The sequence below is a fragment of the Cherax quadricarinatus genome, chromosome 27 (assembly GCF_038502225.1).
Source record: "Cherax quadricarinatus isolate ZL_2023a chromosome 27, ASM3850222v1, whole genome shotgun sequence".
Classification (NCBI taxonomy): Eukaryota; Metazoa; Arthropoda; class Malacostraca; order Decapoda; family Parastacidae; genus Cherax; species Cherax quadricarinatus.
The window spans coordinates 22,218,485-22,245,604 of NC_091318.1; the positions used below are offsets into that span (position 1 = coordinate 22,218,485).

Sequence of the window (27,120 nt, forward strand, 5' to 3'; positions counted from 1 at the left end):
TGACATCTTTACGAGCTCATAATTATTGGTGTAGTTCACTTGATCTGAATGGGAGATACAAGTAGCGTCATCAACAAATAGAACAGGTTTAAGTTTATATGAGGCATTAAATAGGATGGTAGGAAGACAAGGGAGCCAGCTTGAAGACGCAGTCAGAGACACAGTCCGTGCAGTCTGCAAGCAGGTCGCACAGTTTACAGGAAGGTCGCACAGCCTACAGGCAGGGAGAGATGACATTGACTGATACACAAACAAGGCCAACACAGAACACTGCCGTGCTATGTTAAGACGAGGAGGCTGCGCCTCTCACTACAAAGCCGCACTCCGCAAGCCACAAATGACCCTTACTCCCCTCTCCCCAGCTACCACACACGATCCTTCCTTCCCTCCCCAGCTACTACAAACGACCCTCACCCCCAGCTACTACAAACGACCCTCACCCCCAGATACCACACATGACCCTTCCCCTCCACAGCTACCACACACAATCCTTCCTCCCTTCTCCAACTACCACCCACGACCCTTTCTCTCATCCCCAACTTCTACCCACGACCCTTCCTTCTCTCCGCAGTTACCACACACGACCCTTCCTCCTTCCCTTACCACACACGACCCTTCCTCCTTTCCCCTACCACACATGACCCTTCCTCCTTTCCCCTACCACACACGACCCTTCCTCCTTTCCCCTACCACACACGACCCTTCCTCCTTTCCCCTACCACACACGACCCTTCCTCCTTTCCCCTACCACACACGACCCTTCAGTCCCTCCCGACACCCACGACAGAATCTGCCTCCAATACACGCCTTATCTGTGCTCCACACGCCACGCACGCCTTATCCCTACCTCCTTCCACGCTAACGCCCTCACTGCCCCCACCCAGTAAACCTACAAATTGAAACTAAAAGCTTTGTGACATTTCGGGGTCTTCGTAAACCATTATCAAGTTGCAAATGTGTAGGAAAACGGTGAAAATAAAAAAAATAAGGTCAATGCAACAGAAAGTGAGGCGGTGACTAATGTCAGGTCAATTCACGAGACTTTTGAAGATTCGATTATTATTTTTATAAAGTAGGCGCTAAACCTGTGTGAATCACAGAACGCAAAACGGGTGAGGGAGAGGACAAGCAGGTCTACCAAAAGTTACATATAACATTCACGTAGGGATGTTGTAGGAGGCTTAGGCCTATATATATAGCGTTCTGCCGGTAATATTGAAAAATAAGATACGTTGCTGAACTTCAAGGTATTAATTTAATTCAAATAAGATACCAGACATATTAAACAAATATCTTGAATTTGCTTGCAGCGTATAAATCAACTGTAGATACAAATCCAGACGTATTCCTGTTAACCTTGTTTTTGTGGGGCCTGGTACCTACGTGTTTCGTGTATGCACTTCACAAATGACCTACACATAGGAGAATGAAACTTATGACGACGTTTCGGTCCGACTTGGATCATTAACGAGCCACTGGTCGAAGTCGGACCGAAACATCGCTCTAGGTTTCATTCTCCAATGTACGTGTCATTTGTGAATTGTTTCAGTCACGGTATTGTGCCATTATATTTCTCTTTAGTATTCATATACTCTTGAGCTACCATCCACAGGATGGGTATGGTAGCTCAAGCCGCTTCGGCGGCAAACTCTAAATCTTTACTTGGGCAACCTTTCGTTCTCATCATTTCGTAAAACTCGACACAGCAAAACGTTGCCACGATGCTCCATTAGAAACGCTTCCTGCAATGTGGGATTTTTTATTGCTTTATTGCAGTGGAAAAAATAATCACAAATTCAATATAAAATTATTAAATGTTGACTACATTGTAGTCAAAAAGAATCAATAAAAAATCGCATTATACTGCATTTCTGTTTAATTTTCATTTTATCTCCATCGCTTTATTGTAGTGCACCTCTGTTTCTATTTTCTTGCATATCTGAGCGTAATTCGCAAGTGGATCAGTGTTTTGATAGAAGAAAGCACCTGAGGGTCCGACATCCAATTCCAGGACTATTTTGTCCGTGATGAGCAATATGCCATCACAGGTACGCAGAGACCAACAACACATTAAAAACAACTGCAGAAGGTGCAAATAGTCAGGGATAAACAAATGATATTATTATTGGGACTTTATTCATTGATATATTGACAATGAAGAGTAGGACCCTAATTTAAGTTCAGAGTTCGAAAGGAGGGGTAAGTTGCTCGACTCAGCAATGAAGTATTTCCTAAGGCAGTATGTCAAGGAAATGAGATTTACAGGAAATTGCACTCTGGCGAGGTTGGAACCATGTTTTCTTCTGCGCGAAGTCAGATTTAGAGAAAATGGAATAGGTAGAGCCCGCTTGAAGTCATCACTGTGTATGTGTGTTGACATTCTGCTCTCTCGTGGAAATTAAATGGGAAAAAAACATGTGGAATCTAGAAGACGGTTATATGGGATAGAAATTTATTCTATGTAAAGCGCACAGCCCATAAGGGTCATTTAGCTCAAAATGTTTTGGAGGATCGATCCTCTCCGTGCTGACAAACATACTGCCAACCTGTATCCACGTAACTTCACCTCCATTGTATAGGAGAGAACACTATGAAGTGAACCGTTTTCCAACACCAGTTTAGCCTGGACATTTTGTAAGAAAGACAAACCACCACGTAAAGGGTGAAATTGCGTAACTAAAAGTGTAGTGAGGCGGCAACAATCAAGTTTTATCTCCTGTATGGGGAAGAATGATTGACGCTGAGAGAATCCAAGGGTCGATCAAAAATGCAGAGAGGCAAAACACAGGAACGGAAGAGAATGTAAGGAAAAAGTACGTGTGTAATACGTCATGGCCAACACCCTCCTCATCCATAATCCCACGCCACCATACGTCTCATACCTACTCCCACACCACCACACGCCTCATACCTACTCCCACACCACCACACGCCTCATACCTATTCCCACACCACCACACGCCTCATATACCTACTTCCACACCACCACACATCTCATACCTACTCCCACACCAACACACATCTCATACCTACTCCCACACCAACACACACCTCATACCTACTCCCACACCAACACACATCTCATACCTACTCCCACACCAACACACATCTCATACCTACTCCCACATCACCACACGTCTTATACCTGCTCCCACATCACACGCCTCATACCTACTCCCACACCACTTCACGTCTCATACCTACTCTATACCACCGCCACACGCCTTATCCCTGCCCCAACACCCGCACAAGAATGTGTAATGATGGAGCGTTTGAATTAGTAACACAGGAGGAAGTATATCGCCTGTACTAGAGACTTCATGTTCAGAGTACGGCGAGTAAAGACGAAAATACAGGGCGATTCTCAGAACACAGCGAGTGAAGATGGGAATGAGAGACATGATGCCCAGAATACTAGTGAGGATGAGAATGAGAGACATGGTGCTTAAAGCACAGCGAGTGAGGATGAAAATTATAGCATCCCAGAGGTCACTACGACATAATAAGCGACTCCCCTGCGACAACCTGCTCTTCCTGCGGGAGGAATAATGTGACAAACACAGGACGAGAAATTTGCTTGCATTTTGTGTTTAAAGACCAAAGGTTAAGTCAGTCTCTCTCTCTCTTTCTCTCTCTTCCTGAGACAACTTTTACATCACATTGCCTAATTATACCCATTAAAAAAGCATTCCCATTACGTGTTTCATAATTATACTCGTTTTGAGTGCTAAACCCATGTGTAATCACCGAATGAAGGTTCTCGTCTTCGTGACTGTCATGATGGGCAATGATGAGCATTTCGTGCCTTCCCAACTCATAGGCAACGTGGAGATTTGACAAGCATCCTCTTGACAATTTCATCGCTACGTTCCTCACCCAGGAACGTCTCTCAGGGAAACAGATTTCCAGGTCCCAGCGGGACTAAATGTAATAACACGTGTTTACTCTACTGAAGTGGGTCTAAGCTAACACTCGTCCAAATCCCTGTTATAAGAATAAAACTATTTTCCCTAAAATCCTGGAAGAAATGTCTTTTTCTCGGAATGTAAATGGATAACTAAATAGTTTTTTGTCCTTTCGCTTGAATTTCATGTTGGAATGTAACTTTGCGATCAAAACAGTACAACTGTGATCACGGCTTCTTAACTTGTCAATACATCTTTGCATTCCAGAGTCAAAATGGCTGGTTCTGTGCAAACGAAGCCAGATGTTAAATCGCGCATCGTGATCGAATTTGTGCATTCAAATTGCACAAATCTAGCTGAGGCTCATCGCCTAAATCATTTAGGCGAATGGATGTAACGTTGTTTCCAGGAAACACTCACGTGGGAGGCAGTGCCTTTGTTAACTGCTGAACAGTAGGTAAGACGAGCAGCAAATTGGACGTACAAGCATTTCCTGATTGGTAATAATGTCGGCACTTCCAGGGAAAGTTATCTGCGCGCATGTCATGTGCTGGACATTTTGAACGGTGAAGCGTCAAAACCGTGATCAAAGAAACATATGCAACACGTTTAACCATCTAAAAGAGGCTAAATATCCTGCTGATTTTTGGTCGTAACATGTTCGTGAGCAGGACTGAATGAAACAAAAATGTGCGACCACTAGTTACCAAAGAATCTCGTATACACTATATATTTATATGAATCGCTAAACTCCTATGGGTTATTCAGGGCACTAAACAGTTGAGGTTCAATCCTACGTGGCCCGTGGCCTAGTGGCAAAGCTTTCGCTTCACACACTGAGGGTCAGGATTCGATTCCCGGTAAGTGTAGAAACATTGGGCGTGTTTCCTTACACCGGTTGTCCATGTTCACCCATCAGCAAAAATGGGTACCTGGGTGTGAGTCGACTGGTGTGGGTTGCATCCCGGGACAAAATTGACCTAATCTGCCCGAAATGCTCAGCATAACAATCGGCTTTCTATATGGCAGTATGTCACTGATGTCAGCTAGGCCTGTATACCATGTACATGTATTAATAGAAATCAAGATGTTATTATATTATCATTAAGTCCGGTGTCCGGTAGTCGCGAGACAAATGCTATATTCCACTACCGCTGCCATCTGTCATGTTATCTTCGAGTTGTGTACCTTTGCATTGTGACTGGAGACATTTGGATGTATCAAGTAAAATAAGTGGAAACACTCGCCACTCGCCCTCTTCTTTAATGGAGATCACAGCAATTTCAGCACAAGGTATATACACAGAGATTTACATCTCTGTGCATATACACAGAGGTGCATCCTTTTTGCTCATGCACAACGAGAATTATGCATCCTTAATTACACTGAGAGAAATGCTTCTGTGTATCCGTGTTTGTGTATTTGTTAGAAATACACAGGCATGTTAGTGGCTTTCTTTGTGCTTAACAATATTTTATTACACGTAAACTACACTTTGTATACTACACAAAAAAATAAACCTGGTTTTACTTTATTTGATACATGCAAAGATGTGTATTTCTGTTAACTTTGATCTATTTCTTATGGATTACAGTATCTGTCATGTTCATATCAAGGTGGAACTTGAATAATTCTCATGCAGTCGGTATGTCATAACCTAATAATCTAACATCGCTAGGACTGAAGTAATTTTTTTTATATAAATATTAAATGCTTTGGGACCAATAAAGTCTACTTCTTGTCGGTTGTCTCTTCTGGAGTGACACTGAATGCTTAACATGACTCTTAAAGAGAGATATCGCACGTCTTTAATATTATATTAGTGCATATGTTTTTTATTAATGTGCTCAGGAATATTGAGAAATGGGTAACAGGATATTAACATGCTTCTGTAGATAAACAGTTACACGCAGTTGCACTACTGGGTATGTTATAAAGCCATCATACATAAGTGGCCTGCTGGGGATATCACACATGAAGTCATGAAGGTATAACTGGCAAATATTAACTTAATGCTTAAAAAATCAGTAAGGAAATTTAGCATCTTAACTTGTTGGCGTAATTCAACTTACTTGCACCATCAGGGAAGGGAAACTTGGTTTTATTAGCTTAATTTCCTTCTCCACTGAATTGACTGACATTATTTATTTTAAGATGCTCTTAATGAGACATTGAGTGGGACAATACATGATCAAGTCCCACGTCAGCTGATTTTGACTCAAGACTCGACGACGACAACAACAACAACAGTCTTAGAGAAGGCTCGTCATCGCGGAAAGTCTTCGTCTTGGAAGCAAGCAAGCATCATGAGGAGGCAGTGTCCCCGGTTTGGATGCTAGTGGGGTGCTAGTGGGGTGCTAGTGAGGTGCTAGTGGGGTGCTAGTGGGCGCTGGTGTGTGCTGGTGCTTGGCACTGGGACGGGGTCTTGGTGCCACACACACTCCAGTTCTCCGCTGGACACCGTAACGCGAGCACATCCTCCGCGCCTACAGCTAGTTCACCCACAGTCACCTTCCGAAAGTTCTTACGCCACACAAATTTGAATATCCTCTGTAAAACATCTATTATATTTAACGTACCAACTGTCTCTGATAAACAGATGAACAAAAACTTTCGGAAAAACTTAAAAAAAAAAGTAACATTTGTAGTGAACAGCAATTTCTGAATCCTCATGAATATGTTAATCATTATAAATGATTTTTGGCACAAGTGACATATACTGAGATTCACTTTTTAGTTGTGAACGTGCAACATCTTGGTGTTAATGGATTAAAACTGAAGCAAGAGGCTTAGTTCTGTGGAAGTTTTGCTTTAGTTATGCTAACAAAATTTTTTGAAAGGAGTAAAAGGTAGGTTAATCATGAATATCTATCTATATATATATATATATATATATATATATATATATATATATATATATATATATATATATATATATATATATATATATATATATTATAAAGAAATCACAATAAAACGCGTGATTGCAAATATGAAAAAATACCACAGTGAAAAAGGGAGTTTATACAGACTTGGAGGCTTTATATCAGAAAGTACACATTACTATAGTTCCTGTATTAAGGATTACAATTTCCATGACTGGTGACATGCAGGTAACATGCAGGTAACATGCAGGTAACATGCAGCCTTAATGAAACTCGTGTAATAGATAGGCTTTAATCCTGATAAACGAATCCTCTAAACAAGTGAATTCTCGATGCTTTTATATTTTTATTTTTGAATGCTATATTAATTTGTGTTGTAACAAATTGTATAAAGGCTTTGATGCCTTTTCCTGGCAATTGAAAACATTGCTTTCCTGTTTTTATATCTGTATTTATTTTTTTTGTGGAGATCGAACACAGTTGAGTTAATACGAACAATATATTAATTATTAAGTATTTCCGACTTTGCGTTTGTGCTTGTAATGGTATGTTTTATTTTTGTGTATGTATGTGCGTGAATGTGTAGGGTGTGTGTGTGTGTGTGTGTGTATACTCACCTAATTCACCTAACTGTGGTTGCAGGGGTAGAGACTCAGCTCCTGGCCCAGCCTCATGAGCTTTATCATACCTCGTCTTAAAACTATGTATGGTTCCTGGCTCCACTACCTCACTTGCCAGACTATTCCACTTCCTAACAACTCATGACTGAAGAAATACTTCCTAACATCCCTTTGACTCCTCTGAGTCTTCAACTTCCAATTGTGACCCCTTGTTTCTGTGTCCCCTCTCTGGAACATCTTGTCTCTGTCAACCTTATCAATTCCTCGCAGTATTTTGTATGTCGTTATCATGTCTCTCCTAACCCTCCTGTTCACCAGTGTCGTCAGGCCGATTTCCCTTTACCTTTCATCGTAGGACATTCCCCTTAGCTCTGGAACTAGCCTTGTTGAAAACCTTTGCACTTTCTCTAATTTCTTGACGTGCTTGACCAGGTGTGGATCCCAAACTGGTGCTGCATACTCCATTATGGGCCTGACGTACACGATGTATAGAGTCTTAAACGATTCCTTACTGAGGTATCGGAACGCTATTCTCAGGTTTGCCAGGCGCCCATATGATGCAGCAGTTATCTTGATGTGTGCTCCCGGGGACGTGCTCGGTATTATACTCACCCCAAGATCTTTCTCCTTGAGTGAGATTAGCAATCTCTGGCCGCCTAGCCCATACTCTGTCTACGGTCTTCTTTGCCCTTCCCTGATCTTCATGACTTGGCATTTGGCTGGGTTAAATTCGAGGAGCCAGTTGCTGGACCAGGCTTATAGCCTGTCCAGGTCTCTTTGTAGTCCTGTGTGTGTGCGTGTGGGTTTGTGTGTGCGTGTGCGTGTGGGAAGGGGGGTTGAATGCTTTTGACCACTTATACTTTTGACCACTAAAACATTTTATTAGACGTTAATACGTTTTTTATTGCCGTAATTATTTTTACAATTACAGTTATTATTATTATTATTATTATTATTATTATTATTATTATTATTATTATTATTATTATTCTAAGTTTAAATATTAGACAGCCTCTCTTAGCGTGGATGTCTTTTGAGTTCTCACAAGTTGCATGACCGAATAGATGAAACAATCTGCTTGTAATTTTCTTCTATTTCTGAGTAGTTAATTAACTAGAATCAACAACCTTTATTTCCCTGGGAATGTTGAAGTTATAAAAATCTGGCAGCCTTGATTTTTGGTATCAGTATTATTATTGCTTTTGCTGTTGTCATTGCTATTTCTTTTGTTATTCTCTTTTATTTCGCCTCGATGGGCGAGTTTATTGGGCAGCGCCATTAATCCTTTGAGTAAACATACTGCCATAAAAACAGTACATTTTAGGCCATATTGTTGATACACTATTAGCAATATCTATTCCATTATTGACTATTTCAACATTTAGGTATCACTGACTTTTAAAACTGTGGTTATCTCAGTCTCAGTGAATACGGCCTTTGTTGCAAAATATTACGAACCCTAGTTACAACGTGTTTATGTTCATAAATGTTAGTGTATTTTTCCGTATTTTCCTCCTGCAGTTGCTACATCAACCTGCCACATACACATGTAACTTAAAGAAATCCTAGTTTTAATTGTCTCTGCTCTGGCGTTTTTCGTATTTCTTATTATAAACATGTTTCCCCTAATGTGATCCTGGTGTAATGCCGCATCGAGTAACAATGCCCTGACGTACCTCTTTTATTTAACTTTGCTAGACGTAAATGGCATAAACTCCATAATAGTGAAGAGAAAACGCATGTTACAAGACAAAATTGTGTCGGGATGACACGTTTTCTCATAAAGCTCTACACAAAGCGAAACGTTGTCCCAACAATAGCTTGTTTTGCAAATTGTATTTTTTTTATCCATAAATTTTTGAATCTGCAGTTTAGTTGCAATCTGCTGCAATGATTAACAGAACCTTCATTCTATGTTTCTGCCGTGTTCCTATTCCTGCAAGTTCAGTTTTAATAGTATATTTGAATTTCCAAAGATAATTACATTTTTTATGTCCTCTATAATATTGTTAGTATTATTTCTGCATTTTAGTCTGAGAGCCGGTGACAGTGAGTTCGAAAAGACAAGTGAACTGGTTCTTGTTCACAAATTCAAGTGCTTGGTTTGAGGAGAAACTAAATCAAGGCGGGCTGATGATGCTCGATCCTGAGCTCCTCCAGACTATTCCAAATGCCTGACAATCTTTCTGTTTCTAACTAGCGTGAGCGATGATGCAGTAGCATCACTTTTAAGATCTAGTGATAATTACAATTTGCATTAGTGGTCCTGTCGTACGATTCAGGCAGCGTTCGACAAACAACCCAGTAAGTCCTAAAATGATATGTTTTCGAAAAAACTTATGGACTGTTAATTTTTTAATTAACATGGTTTAATTTTATATTTTATGCAAAAAAATACCTTAGAAACCTAGCCTAAAATTGCTACAATTAACGTGATATAACTGAGCTGAATTCTGTGTAATATTTTTTTGGGCACTCTAAATTTCATTGGTAGTATTCAACGCCAGTGATACTATATTTATTAAATTTATGATCTTCAGAATTTTTCGCGGAATTATTGCAAGTGAATTTACACTCGTCAATTTGGGCAAAAAAATGCCAAGCCAAGCTCGCAAGATTTAACTAAAGACCGCTACAACTACACCACCCTTGCAAAGTATCAGACATCTGTCTAAGTCCTTTAAAGTTGCAAAAACACCGGGTGGAGATTGAATTTAAATTAAATAGTTAAAAAGCATTTAAGAAAAGCTCTTTTATCTACATATAATAAATGTAATGAAGCTTTAATAACCCTGTCAGATATGTAATATTCGTATGGGATTGAATATCAGTACGAAAGATTTAATATCCCAATCAGATGACTAGAATTTGGAGGAATTGCAATTTAATGGAATTACTAAATATGTTGCTGAGAATCTTTGCTGTTTGAAGGGTTATGAAATATATTTGTCTGCTTTAACTAGCCAGAGACCTGAAGCCTGTGGCTTATGCATTGAAGAGACTGGAGGAAAGAATAGCACAGCAGATTTTCAGATTTGTTACAGTTAAATTTACTGCAATTACTTTTGCTGCTGTTGCATTCGTTGCCATTATATTTTCGCAGGTCACGTGTCTTCTTAACCTGGATGTACTGGGGAGAAAGGTGGTATGTTACGCATTTATAAATGTTTCTACTGATTGAGTATTATCGTTGATAATGGTTCCTTCAAAGTAGACCTATCGAAGGGTGTGCCTTGATGCTGGTTTAGGGATCATAACACCGAGGGAATTCGGGCTACCTCTTCCCTTCATCTCAGACCTGTCATGTCATACTGCGCCTTTACAAAGGCGCAGTATGACCCACATAGGTTCAAACTTTTCCTGTGAAGACAATAATAAACCGATGCAATAATCTTACGCCAAAACTTGAAACTTTCTTTCTCATTAGCTTCAGTTTTATTTTTTTCAAGGAAATAAATATATATTTTTGTTTTCAGGGAGCTGCTATTTTAAATTTCCGTCTCAATGTGGGGTTTTCTATGAATATTGTAGTTGACCTGTGGCCTTTCGTCTGGGATTTGTCGTGATAGTTTTAAATAATTCTGTCACTCTCCCTCACCCCTCTCTCTCTCTCTCTCTCTCTCTCTCTCTCTCTCTCTCTCTCTCTCTCTCTCTCTCATATTTTACACAAGGGTTTTACGGTTAGCATTTCCTAACTTTATTTGTAAGCACTCTCTTCCTAGCGTCTCTCTTTTCCATTCCTTCCCTTTCTTCACCCCTCCTCTCTCTCGCTCTTCTTCTTTCCTCTTTTCCCTCTCATCCTTTCCTCCTTCCTCCTCCCCCCCTTTCCCGTCTCCCCTCTATTCAGTCTTCACTCATAAAAGATAAATTAGTTTTTTTTTTTTTCAAATAAGGTCACTGTTCTTACCAGTTAATTAAATGTGCTATTAGGTTAAATGTGTATTTAATAGTAACGAACGTTGCTAACTAATGACCTACGTTGATTGCAGCTCTTAACGCAATGCAATATGCATTTAAATTCAGCAGAATCGCAAGAGCATCAGTCAGAGAAAAGTCAGTAAAGTCACGGTAAAGTCACCATTTTTAGAGGAAACTCGATATTTTAGAATGTAAAGTCAGTATTTTCACAGTAAATTTAGTATTTTCACTGTAAAGTCAGTATTTTAAAGGTAAAGTCAGTATTTTAAAGGTAAAGTCAGTATTTTAAAGGTAAAGTCAGTATTTTAAAGGTAAAGTCAGTATTTTAAAGGTAAAGTCAGTATTTTAAAGGTAAAGTCAGTATTTTAAAGGCAAAGTCAGTATTATAAAGGCAAAGTCAGTATTATAAAGGTAAAGTCAGTATTATAAAGGTAAAGTCAGTATTATAAAGGTAAAGTCAGTATTATAAAGGTAAAGTCAGTATTATAAAGGTAAAGTCAGTATTATAAAGGTAAAGTCAGTATTATAAAGGTAAAGTCAGTATTATAAAGGTAAAGTCAGTATTATAAAGGTAAAGTCAGTATCATCACTGTAAAGTCAGTATCATCACTGTAAAGTCAGTATCATCACTGTAAAGTCAGTATCATCACTGTAAAGTCAGTATCATCACTGTAAAGTCAGTATCATCACTGTAAAGTCAGTATCATCACTGTAAAGTCAGTATCATCACTGTAAAGTCAGTATTATCACGGTAAAGTCAGCATTATCACCGTAAAGTCAATATTTTTACCATGAGTAACTCAGTACCAGTAGTAACTCATTAGTAAGAAAAACTCATCACCAGTTCTAACTCATCAGCATTAATAATAACATTAGCACCCACAGTAATTCATTAGAATAAATAGTAAATAAAAAGCGCCAGTAGTAACTTGGTAGTAAGAGCAGTAACTAGGTAGTAAGAACAATAACTTTGTAGTAAGAATAGTAACTTGGTAGTAAGAATAGTAACACACTAGGAAGAATAACACCAGCTGTAACTCATTAACACCATTTGCACTAGTAACTCAATAGCACCATGAGTAACTCTGCACCATGAATAACTCAGCACCATGAGTAACTCAGAAGCACCATGAGTAACACAGCAGTGCCATAAATCAGTAGCGCAATGAGTAACTAAATAGTACCTTGAGTAACTAAGCACCATGAGTAACTCAGTAGCACCATGAATAACTCAGCACCATGAGTATCTCAGCGCCATAAATAGCTCAGCGCAATGAGTAAATAGTACTATGAGTGACTCCGTAGCACTAAGAATAACTCAGTAGTACCATGAGTAACTCAGTAGTACCATGAGCAACTTAGCACCATGAGTAACTTAGCACCATGAGTAACTTAGCACCATGAGTAACTCAGCAGGACCATGAGTAACTCAGCAGCACCATGGGTAACTCAGCGACACCATGAGTAACTCAGTAGCACCATTAATATCTTAGCACCATTAATAACTCAGTAGCAATTTTAGTAACTCAGTAGCACAATGAGTAGCTCAGTAGCACCATGAATAACTCAGCACTATGAATAACTCAGTAGCACCAAGAGTAACTCAGTAACTCAGTAGCACCACGAATAACTCAGTAGCACCAAAAGTAACTCAGTGGCACCATGAATAACTTCAGTAGCACCATGAGTAATTCAGCACCATGAATAACTCAGTAGCACCATAAGTAACTTAGTAAACTCTCTTCGTTTTCACTTCTTTCATCATTATCTTCTTCAACCTTTGCTTTTATTCCTAAGTTATTGATATTGTCCATTTTCTGTGGACTCTTGGTGAGGGGAGTAGGTGAGAGGGGGCGGGAATGACTAGGGGTGGGGGAGGGGATTGGTTGGATGGATGGGTAGGGGAAGTAAGGGGAAGTAATTTTGAGGGGAAAGGGATACAAATTGAGTAATAATTGTCGAGGCTAAGGCAAGGAACGTAGCAATGTACTATCATTGATTATATATATATATATATATATATATATATATATATATATATATATATATATATATATATATATATATATATATATATATATTACTTTTATGAGAAGCTTCCAGTCTGTTGTTTACAACAACGATGATGATAATAGTAATAATAATAATAATGCTGTGTTTCTCTCATTTTTCTCACTTTTGCTGTACAATATGAGACCCAGTGAGGCCTTACTGGGATACGCGTGACATAAACATTAGCACCATTATTGCATGTCTCCACCCTAACGTTCATCGCACTTGTAATTACTGTGTAATGTAGTCTTCAGGCTCGACCAGAGACAGGACGAGACGCTCCAGTGAAATAATAATGCTGCCAAATATATATTACTTATAATGAATTTGCTTTTGTCTTTCTATGAGCTCAGTTTACAGCTCGGCATAAACAAAAATTAATTCACGTCATTTTCAGAATATCCACCAACGGTGAAACTTAATTAAATCTCAAATAACTGTGTGGTATTAATGTGTTGCAGCCAAATACAATCAGGAATATTATTATGGGACAGAGTGGAGAGAAGTGATTTAGTTTTCCTTCCGGTTGATAGGGTGGGCGTCCCTGCTGGGTAGTCTAAATAATTTTGACAAACAGGTGTGTGTGTGTGTGTGTGTGTGTGTGTGTGTGTGTGTGTGTGTGTGTGTGTGTGTGTGTGTGTGTGTGTGTGTGTGTGTACGGTATATATCTGTGTTAATTATGGAAAGTAGCTGGTGACAGCTAATTGGTCTGGGGTCGTTGGATTTGCATGTCGCTCGGTTAGTCAAGCTAATCACTGTTTTGTGTAGCCAGTAAATAAATGCGTGGCAATTTGGATATGACCTCGCTCATGGCTGGGAAACTTCCACAAGTCACTTAGTTATGCAGTGTTATAAACACGACTTAGTGTTGACCCATCAAAACACACAGCTTCGTTTGTCTTAAAACATGCAGACACTGTTCTGCCTCACTTTCCAAACTGAAATCTGCCTAACCGGTTTTTCTGAATGCCTTCGTGTCTAGATAGTATGAGCAGTTGAGCACACTCCAAAAGCACATCAAAGCCCAAAGACCTTTATGCGCGTGTGTGCGTGTTTTCCTGTGCATGTGTGTGTGTGTGTGTGTGTGTGTGTGTGTTTGTTTTCCTGTTTGTGTGCGGGCACGCGGTTGTGCTTGTGCGTGGTTGCGCGCGCACGCACAAGCATGTTTGATTACTTGTGTACTGTAATACATTAATGTATGTACGTATATACACAATCCTGAAGAAGGCTTTTCACCCAGTAGCTTAACTAATATTAAGATTAAGCACAATCAAGCAAGGATTTAACTTTAATTATACAAGAGCTTTACCATGCAAAGTAGCTTTCAGTGGGGTGTGCAAGCCACGACTGCTGCTACCAAACACTTAACAAATTTCTCCACGTAGAGTCTATTCGATGTTGCTAGCGAACTCTGAGTGAGGTGTGTGTGTGTGTGTGTGTGTGTGTGTGTGTGTGTGTGTGTGTTTACTCGCCTTGTTGTACTCACTTAGTTGTGATTGTAGGGGTCGAGTTACAGCTTCTGGCCCAGCCTCTTCACTGGCCGCTACTAGGTCTTCCTGCTCCATGAGCTTTATCATACCTCTTCTTAAAGCTATGTATGGATCCTGCCTCCATTACATCACTTCCCAGGCTATTCCACTTCCTAACAACTCTGTGACTGAAGAAATACTTCCTAATATCCCTGTGATTCATCTGTGATTCATGCTGTGCTCCATCTCTCGAAAATCCTGTCTCTATCTACCTTGTCGATTCGACTTGAATGTAGTGCCACATCGAGGAATTAGGGCCTATTTTTACTGGAGTTTCTGAAGGTTGAACCAGAGTTTGCCTCAGAATTATGTGGGTTGAATATCTGTGGCTGTCTTTCTGGTTATTGCCGATATCTCCCCCTTTAAATTAGTTTATATTAATGAGCCCCGTTTCTTTTACATAACTTTTAGAAGTCTCCTTTCTCTTATCGTTTTCTCCCCACTTTAAATGGACACGTTGTCCCTTGAAAGGTTACTCTATAATTGCCAGAGACTTCTATATCACTGACAATATATTTATATTGTCAGTGATGTCAGTGATGTCGTAGCGGAATATGATCGAATTTTTTATTATTGTCACATTAATTTCGTTTCGGATATTACAATATCAGTGCTTATGGGATTTTTCTAATGCTATAATATTCATCCGTCTGGCTGTGAGCACTGTTGTGCCTGGGGGGCACTACCTCTACCCTCCTCCATCCCTGCCTCACTCTGGGAACGTACTTGCTTGGACATCCTCCTCTTTTTTGCAATTTTGCAAGCTCATGATGATGTGTTCATTGCAACACGAAAGGCCTGGAGCTATCATTCTACTCCCCCGGTGTTTGTTTTGCGTATGTACATATATATATATATATATATATATATATATATATATATATATATATATATATATATATATATATATATATATATATATATATATATTCAAGTAGTTATAAAGTTTCTTCTCCCATATTTTCAAACGAAGTTATTTCTAAAACTTATTTTACACTCTGATGAGTGGTTCACTATTTTTAATTCGGGATCCGGCTAAATTCATGCTTTTTAGGATTTTGTTAATTTTGTGAGAATTTTACGCTGCTGACATCATACAACACCCACATATTCAAATTTTAATCTAAAATGTTATATAAAAAAGTAATAACTGAGCATTTACTCATTTAAAAAATCTCACGTTATTGCAGTCTACACCGAGAGATGTACACTCACAAAGTGTTTACGGTATTATCTGTTTTAGAAATTAGAACAAGTGACATACAGCGTTCATATTATTATTATTATAATCAAGGGGAAGCGCTAAACCCGGAGGATTATACAGCGCCTGGGGGGGGGGGATGTGGAAGGCATTCAGGCTTAATTCGGGGAACTGGAGCACAGATCCAATTCCCTAAATCAAGAGCCCCTCACCAACATCAAGGAACCTTCCTTGAGGGGTCAGCGTTCATAACCGTCGTGTAGTCAATAGCCTTAACCTAGCAAACCAAAATTTCACAACTGTCTTTACGCAGTCTTCTGTAGATTTTTTTTTTGTTTACATTCACTTCAATATATGCTAATCTGACGTTGAATTGTTAACCATATTTTGGCTTTCAAAGTGGTTTTGTTAGACTGTAGGTAGTGATAAGAAAATCGCCACCAAAAAGACTTGGAGTCGGAGTCAATATTTCGATATCTCGTACATGTGTGAACAGCACTACTCCAAGCGAGGCTTCACCGATGCATGTATGGTACAACATAAGGTCTGGCATCCTGCATCTCGTTCACCTTTAAGAGATGTGATTCCATCGGCTTTCCGTCAAGACGATTGCAACTGTATATCATGTCCTTGTCCTTCTGACAAGCAATCCTCGCAGCTGTCTTTCAGACCAGTAATTTCAGCTATCACTTATACACTAGACCCAAACATCAGTGGCGTACATAGACGTAAACTAAACTTAAGTATTAGATCTGCTCGGATTGAACGATCTATTAGGCACATGAGAGCCATGGACACTCACCAATTAAAATTATTATTTTTGAAATCTCTCTCACTCTCTATATATTTATTTCACTAAACTAACACTCGAGGGAAATGTTTTTGGGTTCATATTACCAACATTAGTAATCCACAAAATTCAGTAATCATCTATTTGGTCTTTTCTGGCCTTTCTCAATACTTTTTTACGCTAGATATTTTTTTTTTACATGCGAGGGGTTGGTCGGTGCCTGTAGATTGTTATTTCATGTTGAACAAAAATGAAAATATGGTTAGTTGAGGGTAGAGCCGGTCTGTGGTGGCAAGGCAATTAAAGTGTACGGGATAGGGAAGCGAGGCGTCTGAGTGGAAGAGGCAGTGGCAGCCCTTTGTGGGTTAGCGAGAGTATCAGGGTTTTTGGGTTAGCGAGAGGCAGCGTTTGTGGGTTAGTGATAGGAAAGGTTTGTGTGTTATCACTAGAAAGAGGCATAGCTTTTCTGAATTAGTGATGGGCAGCGTTTGTGGGCTAGAGAGGTAGGATTTGTGGTTTATTGAGAGGCGCAGGTCTTGTGGGTATGTGTATGTGTACTGTACACACATACACATACACACACACACACACACACACACACACACACACACACACACACACACACACACACACACACACACACACACACACACACACACATACACGCGCGCGCGCACACACAGGAGAGGGAGGGGGTTAGTGAGATAGACACGATTTTTTTTTGTGAAGGGGGGGGGGATTAACTGACTAGAAGGGCAGTGTCAATCTAGCTATCCTAAATCTGCACATTTCATCCTCGAAATTGTATCTTCGTCCATCCATCCTTGATGTGCCTTTGCATCCAGACGACGGTGCACTACACATCTATAACCAGGACTGCACTAAAATTTCTAAAATCACTTCATCCTGCAGAGATTTATTACACTTTTATACTGTTCCTTTCTTTACATTCAATATGCACCACTGGAGAGAAGGGAGATGGGATGTTTGTGAACGTAATTCTTATTGTCTTATTTTGTTTTATGTTTTTCAGTACAGGTCTACTGCCGACAGTAGCGACCACGTGAAACAGGTGCACAATAAGGATTCATAGAATGTTGTCAAATAAAAACTTGTTTTGTGTCTTTTCTGAACTACTTCGACACTGTATTCAGTTTGTCAGAGACAACAGAAAAATGGAGCTATTATCAAGGAACCTCCCCTGATGGGAATAAAAGTACAACTTACATTATTGGAAGGTTAAGATGAATGAACTTATACAGTGTTATATTAATTTTTCAACAAGATGCTGCATTGATGTTTTAAACATACGTTAAAAATAAAATAAACATACGTTAAAAATAAAATAAACATACGTTAAAAATAAAATAAACATACGTTAAAAATAAAATAAACATACGTTTAAAAAAACATAAGTAGTTTTCTTGAGGTAAACTGAATTCCTGGACCATCTATTTCGAATTGTAACCTATTACTTGTTAGGTAAGACACATATGCAACAGTGATGGACTGATTACATCGTCTTCAAGTATCTTCTGCTTCTATCAACTTTTCTGTACTCGACTGAAGAAGCCTACTGTGTAGGCGAAACGTTTCGAAATAAAGATACCTAACTGTTGCATGTGTGTCTTACCTAACAACCTGTCGGTATTTTATACCATTTGAATGTTCAACCTATTACTTATTCTGCATATTATAAAATGTGTTGAAGCTAATCCCAACAAAATTTTGAAGATTTCTGTTTTGTTTCGTCCTGTGTAAATTAATTTTTCATTTTATAATTTGCAGAAAAATAAACAAATCCCAACATGGTTGCTGAAACAACTGACGAATAACTCACAATTTGTATTTATTTGTGAATATTTAATTGGCATTGTATCATGTTTTATAAAGATGGCCTCTGTACTCAGCTGGAGGGAAGATTACATATTGAAAGCCTAATTTGACTATTTTTTCTCCATTTTATACAAGTAAAGAGACTCCACTTAGTCCTGGAACCTTGGTAAGGTAAAAGGGGAATGAATTGAATGGTAGAGAAGAGAAGACAGGGGAACAGTTCGAAAGGCAAAGGATGGCAGGGTAATGGTAGGGAAGGGATGGGGAGAATAGTAGGGAAGAAAAGGCAAGGGAATGAAATGGAAGGAATTGGAATGGTAGGGAAGGGAAGGCAGGGGAATAGTAGGGAGGGGAAGGCAAAGGAATAGTAGGGAAGGGAAGGAGGAGGGGAATAGTAGGGAAGGAAGGGCGAAGGAAATGGAAAAGAAGTGATGGGATGAAGGAAGAGAAGTGATGGGATGAAGGCTGCCCATACATACCTCAGGATTATACGTTATTTTTATCACAACATTTATCATATACGGAAATATTTAAAGAGATTCTCATCCAAAATTTATGTTCACACCTACCCTTTTGGCCATTAAATGAGGGCGGACGACCTGTCCTGTGTCATTAGTTTGATTTACTCAACGTGAACAACGTTAACTAATTTATCATTATCATTAATCACATTCTGAATTTATTCTAATATTTATCAACGCTAAATCTGGTTTCTAACTCTTGATGACTAAAAAATTAACATCAGGTTTTTCTGTGCCTCTCAAAGTTAGTGGGGGGGGGGGTCTTGATATTGATAAAAGAGTTTTGAGCCAAGAAATTAAAGTTAACGTCTCCTGCCTTTGATCAAACCTGTTTACCTCCCATTCCCAGGCGCTGTGTAACCCCTACGAGTTTAACTCTTCTCCATGAACATAATTATAACGATAAAGTTTCTGTTTAAGAAACTAAAGTGTAAGCAACCTTTCTAAACTTTTGTTAGCAAAGTTTTCTGACATTTCATTTATTTTTTTACGCCGTGTGGACCAAAAAAAAAAAAAAAAAAAAACTCGCGTGGAGGAAGGTCGTATCCCTCCCTCTTTAGTCAAATTGGTAATTTTTTGTTCATTTTCATTCTAATCATGAGGAAAGCAGCGCAAGTAAGAAGAATTACGCACTTCTTACACCTGATGGGATTATTTCTAACGAGAGAAAAAAATTACGGACGCCAAGATTGAAAGTGTTCTTGCGGTCTTGCTCTGCAGACTGTATCTCTCTCTCTCTCTCTCTCTCTCTCTCTCTGTCCGTAAAAAACCCAGGATACATCTGCGTACTACTGACAATGTAATAACGTTTCGCACTATGTAGATCGAAGCGTCTTTCCTTCAAGATACACCGTGATGGGAGTAATCGATAACAAGGTGATACATTATTATTTTCAAAGGTTGGCAATTCCTGTTAGAGTTAATTTCTTTGGTTTAAATCCAATCAACTGTGAAGTGGATTATCTATATATATATATATATATTACATATATAAATATATATAATACATATATAAATATATATTACATATATAAATATATATAATACATATATATATAATATATAAATATATATAATACATATATATATAATATATAAATATATATAATATATAAATATATATAATATATATATAAATATAATATATAAATATATATAATATATATATAAATATATATAATATATATATATACTATATATAATATATATATATATATATAATATATATAAATATATATAATATATATAAATATATATATAAATATATATAAATATATATAAATATATATAAATATATATAAATATATAAATATATATAATATATATATATATATAAATATATATAATACATATATATATATATATATATATATAAATATATATATATATATATATATATATATATATATATATATATATATATATAATATATATATATATATATATATGCAAAACAACCACTCTGAAAGAATAGATAATGTGAGTAGTCACGAAAGCGCTTGGAATTTCTCTATTCTTTCAGAGTGGTTGTTTTGCATATTCTGAAATCACCTGTTTACTGTGATCTTATTGCATATATATATATATATATATATATATATATATATATATATATATATATATATATATATATCGTGCCGAATATGTAAAACTGGTCAATTAACAAGAACTCACTTAAAATTAAGTCCTTTCTAAAATTTTCTCTTATACGTTTAAAGATATATTTTTTTTCATTAATGTTGATGTAAAAATTTATAATTTTGCACCAAAAGGAACTTAGAAAACTTACCTAACCTTATTATAACAAGCGCAATTTATTTTAGCCTAACCCAACTAAATATATTTTAGATTTGTTTACAATAATTTAATACTAAACAAACACAGTGAAATATATTTTTTTCGTTAGGTTCAGAATGATTTTGGCGAAATTATTGCATACACAAATTTTCACTTCTCCTATATGGCAACATGAACGTTGCTATTTAAGCCAAGATGGCTAGGTATTTCTAGCAACTTCAAAAGATTTATCAATTACATTTCTTGGGTATTTTAAATCATTACCTATTTCATAAATTTTGGATATTTCCTCATCTATGAACTCAGGACTACAAAATCGTAAAGCTCTCAAAAACATTGATGAGAAAACAGACAGATGTTTTAATTATTAAGGGTAATAATGAATTCAAATTTAAAATTTACAGAAAACCTACAAATAACTGTTCCTATGTCCACTATTATTCCTCGCATCAAGATAGTCAAATTGTCTGTTTTCTCATCAATGTTTTTGAGAGCTTTACGAATTTGTAGTCCTGAGTTCATAGATGAGGAAATATCCAAAATTTATGAAATAGGTAATGGTTTAAAATACCCAAGAAATGTAATTGATAAATCTTTTAAAGTTGCTAGAAATACTTTTTACAATCCAAAAAGGGACAACCAGCCTTATTCAACTAAAAATATGTTGGTTCTCCCTTACCATGAAAACTTGGTTGATATGCCTTCTCTTAAGACTTTTAATATTAAAGTTGTATTCAAAAATCTTGATACAGTAAAAAAAACTTTTGATAAAGAATTCCCCCCAAAATGCTGATGGATGTGTCTATAAGATTCCTTGTAAAATTTGCGATAAAGTTTATTACGGTCAAACTGGTAAAAATCTCGAACTAAGATTAAAACAACATGAATATAGCATTAGAACTGGACAAGATTCCAATGATCTATTTATTCATGTAAGAGATTTTAACCATCCTATTGATTTTCAAAAAGTTGAGAAAGTAGTATCAAGCAAGTCCATGGTCGACAGGAATATAATTGAATCTTGTTTCATAAAAAACAGTTTTGACAATAATATGAATATTTCCTTTGGTTTATATAAATTAGATCCATTTATAATTAATAGAATTTGGGAAGTATTTAATAATACACTGGACAAATAATTTTTAAATTTTCTTGGGTAGAATAGTTTGTGGGTGAGTTGTGCAAAGGACCTATCCAAGTTGGGTCGGCGCGCGTCAGGTGTTTAACCGTTGTGGGATCTGATAGTGAGGTGCTGGCCAGACCCCTTATATAGCTTCCTTGGATGCTTTACTTTCATAGTTCCTTGATAATGTGAGTAGTCACGAAAGCGCTTGGAATTTCTCTATTCTTTCAGAGTGGTTGTTTTACATATTCTGAAATCACCTGTTTACTGTGATCTTATTGCATATATATATATATATATATATATATATATATATATATATATATATATATATATATATATATATATATATATATATATATATATATATATATTAATGTAAAAATTAATAATTTTGTACCAAAAGAACCTTAGAAAATTTACCTAACCTTATTATAACAAGCGCAATTTAAATGAGCGTAATCCAACTAAATATACATACATAAATAAACAAAAATTTGATAAACACAAATATATTTTTTTTCGTTTGATTTAGAATTTTTGCGAAATTATTGCATATACAAATTTTTCCTTGCCATATTCGGCAACACACAAAACCTCATTTATGAAATTCATCCTGTGTGATGAAGTCCTACAGTGCAACATAGCGAGCTTTGGTTCCACAGTTCATCTTTTATATACACTCCACGATTGTATAAAAATTCTGTTTAAAATAATATGTTATTCTTACTGCTGCTGGTGATATTCCGTTCCTACTTCCCGTTTACTAGAGAGAGAGTTGATGGAAGGGATAGGCTTCAACTGCCTCTGCTAATTAGTATTGCTCTTAATAAGTAGACGAAGTTGTAGCCAATACCTTCCATCACTGTAAGGTATTGGAGTGATGAAAGTGGATGCAGTGGCCAGAAGAATCAGAGAGTTGGGTAAGAGCCAGCCTCTTTGTTATCCTTGCCTCAGATAACTAGATAAAGCATGATAGTCAATTATTTAGATAGAAGTAGGTAGTTCTCGGCACACAGCCTCTGTGTGGACTTCAAAATCCTCTGCTAACTGTCTTTCCCATGTACGACACATCGTTAGTGCTGGTCCCACCACCGTCCCTCCCCTCCCCTCCTCCCCATCCTCCAATCTCCAGTAGTGATATTTCCACCCCGCCCACCTACCACATGCTGGTACCACACACAGGTATTGCCACCTCACTCAGCTACCACACACGGTGGTAGATGGGTATTCCCACCATACCACACTACTCACTAGTGCTCCCACCACACCCCGCAATGTGAGTGTTCACATTCTCGCTGGAGCAATCATGCTCCCTAATTAATGAGATCTGATGATAATTAGTAAAGGGGGTCGGGCCCAGAGCAGGATGCAGCAACGTAATTTGCACAGAAACATCATTTCAAGTCAAAAACAGGTTTGTTATGTCACCTTAGTGAATTGCGAATGTTTGTCCGAGATACGCGCACGAGCGTATCACACACACACACACACACACACACACACACACACAACACACACAATCTATATCTATATATATATATATATATATATATATATATATATATATATATATATATATATATATATATATATATATATATATATATATATATTGTGTGTGTGTGCAAAACAACCACGGGGGGAGTAGAATGATAGGTCTAGGCCTTTCGTGCTGCAATCAACACATCATCAGGAACTTGAAAAGTGCAGAAAAGAGGAGGATATCCAAGCAAATACGATCCCAAAGGATGTCTTCACTGGAGTGAGAGAAGCAGAGAGTGACAAGGGAACAGGAAGTGCCCCCAGGCATACCAGTGCTCATAGTCAGAAGGTTGAATATTGGTATACGTGGGGGAACTTCCTGTTCATATATATATTTTTTTTTATTTTTTATTATCACACTGGCCGATTCCCACCAAGGCAGGGTGGCCTGAAAAAGAAAAACTTTCACCATCATTCACTCCATCACTGTCTTGCCAGAAGGGTGCTTTACACTACAGTTTTTAAACTGCAACATTAACACCCCTCCTTCAGAGTGCAGGCACTGTACTTCCCATCTCCAGGACTCAAGTCCGGCCTGCCGGTTTCCCTGAACCCCTTCATAAATGTTACTTTGCTCACACTCCAACAGCACGTCAAGTATTAAAAACCATTCGTCTCCATTCACTCCTATCAAACACGCTCACGCACACCTGCTGGAAGTCCCAGCCCCTCGCACACAAAACCTCCTTTACCCCCTCCCTCCAACCTTTCCTAGGCCGACCCCTACCCCGCCTTCCTTCCACTACAGACTGATACACTCTTGAAGTCATTCTGTTTCGCTCCATTCTCTCTACATGTCCGAACCACCTCAACAACCCTTCCTCAGCCCTCTGGACAACAGTTTTGGTAATCCCGCACCTCCTCCTAACTTCCAAACTACGAATTCTCTGCATTATATTCACACCACACATTGCCCTCAGACATGACATCTCCACTTCCTCCAGCCTTCTCCTCGCTGCAACATTCATCACCCATGCTTCACACCCATATAAGAGTGTTGGTAAAACTATACTCTCATACATTCCCCTCTTTGTCTCCACAGACTCCTAAGTGCACCACTCACCCTTTTCCCCTCATCAATTCTATGATTCACCTCGCACTCACAAATATCTGAATACATTCACCTCCTCCATACTCTCTCCCTCCAATCTGATATCCAATCTTTCATCACCTAATATTTTTGTTATCCTCATAACCTTACTCTTTCCTGTATTCACTTTTAATTTTCTTCTTTTGCACACCCTACCAAATTCATCCACCAATCTCTGCAACCTCTCTTCAGAATCTCCCAAGAGCACAGTGTCATCAGCAAAGAGCAACTGTGACAACTCCCAATTTATGTGTGATTCTTTATATTTTAACTCCATGCCTCTTGTCAAGACCCTCGCATTTATTTCTCTTACAACCCCATCTATAAATATATTAAACAACCACGGTGACATCACACATCCTTGTCTAAGGCCTACTTTTACTGGGAAATAATTTCCCTCTTTCCTATGTACTCTAACTTGAGCCTCACTATCCTCGTAAAAACTCTTCACTGCTTTCAGTAACCTACCTCCTACACCATACACCTGCAACATCTGCCACATTGCCCCCCTATCCACCCTGTCATACGCCTTTTCCAAATCCATAAATGCCACAAAGACCTCTTTAGCCTTATCTAAATACTGTTCACTTATATGTTTCACTGTAAACACCTGGTCCACACACCCGCTACCTTTCCTAAAGCCTCCTTGTTCATCTGCTATCCTATTCTCCGTCTTACTTTTAATTCTTTCAATAATAACTCTACCATACACTTTACCAGGTATACTCAACAGACTTATCCCCCTATAATTTTTGCACTCTCTTTTGTCCCTTATGCCTTTATACAAAGGAACTATGCATGCTCTCTGCCAATCCCTAGGTACCTTACCCTCTTCCATACATTTATTAAATAATTGCACCAACCACTCCAAAACTATATCCCCACCTGCTTTTAACATTTCTATCTTTATCCCATCAATCCCGGCTGCCTTACCCCCTTTCATTTTACCTACTGCCTCACGAACTTCCCCCACACTCACAACTGGCTCTTCCTCACTCCTACAAGATGTTATTCCTCCTTGCCCTATACACGAAATCACAGCTTCCCTATCTTCATCAACATTTAACAATTCCTCAAAATATTTCCTCCATCTTCCCAATACCTCTAACTCTCCATTTAATAACTCTCCTCTCCTATTTTTAACTGACAAATCCATTTGTTCTCTAGGCTTCCTTAACTTGTTAATCTCACTTCAAAACTTTTTCTTATTTTCAACAAAATTTGTTGATAACATCTCACCCACTCTCTCATTTGCTCTCTTTCTACGTTGCTTCACCACTCTTTTAACCTCTCTCTTTTTCTCCATATACTCTTCCCTCCTTGCATCACTTCTACTTTGTAAAAACTTCTCATATGCTAACTTTTTCTCCCTTACTACTCTCTTTACATCATCATTCCACCAATCGCTCCTCTTCCCTCCCGCACCCACTTTCCTGTAACCGCAAACTTCTGCTGAACACTCTAACACTACATTTTTAAACCTACCCCATACCTCTTCGACCCCATTGCCTATGCTCTCATTAGCCCATCTATCCTCCAATAGCTGCTTATATCTTTCCCTAACTGCCTCCTCTTTTAGTTTATAAACCTTCACCTCTCTCTTCCCTGATGCTTCTATTCTCCTTGTATCCCATCTACCTTTTACTCTCAGTGTAGCTACAACTAGAAAGTGATCTGATATATCTGTGGCCCCTCTATAAACATGTACATCCTGAAGTCTACTCAACAGTCTTTTATCTACCAATACATAATCCAACAAACTACTGTCATTTCGCCCTACATCATATCTTGTATACTTATTTATCCTCTTTTTCTTAAAATATGTATTACCTATAACTAAACCCCTTTCTATACAAAGTTCAATCAAAGGGCTCCCATTATCATTTACACCTGGCACCCCAAACTTACCTACCACACCCTCTCTAAAAGTTTCTCCTACTTTAGCATTCAGGTCCCCTACCACAATTACTCTCTCACTTGGTTCAAAGGCTCCTATACATTCACTTAACATCTCCCAAAATCTCTCTCTCTCTCTGCATTCCTCTCTTCTCCAGGTGCATACACGCTTATTATGACCCACTTCTCGCATCCAACCTTTACTTTAATCCACATAATTCTTGCATTTACACATTCATATTCTCTTTTCTCCTTCCATAACTGATCATTCAACATTACTGCTACCCCTTCCTTTGCTCTAACTCTCTCAGATACTCCAGATTTAATCCCATTTATTTCCCCCCACCGAAACTCCCCTACCCCCTTCAGCATTGTTTCGCTTAGGGCCAGGGCATCCAACTTCTTTTCATTC

At 38.1% G+C, this 27,120-nt stretch overlaps 1 protein-coding gene across 5 annotated transcripts in view; it reads left to right on the forward strand.

Moving 5' to 3' along the window:
• LOC128691092 (putative neural-cadherin 2) overlaps nucleotides 1–27,120 on the forward strand; it is an 816,602-nt gene that overhangs the window by 463,862 nt on the left and 325,620 nt on the right. Inside the window, exon 1 of one of the 5 annotated variants that reach the window (XM_070089107.1) lies at nucleotides 6,365–6,425. The exons of the other annotated variants lie outside the window; for them this stretch is intronic. The gene's annotated coding sequence lies outside the window, so the exon portion shown is untranslated. Of the gene's footprint in view, nucleotides 1–6,364; nucleotides 6,426–27,120 lie in introns of those variants that run through there. 5 annotated transcript variants of the gene reach the window in all.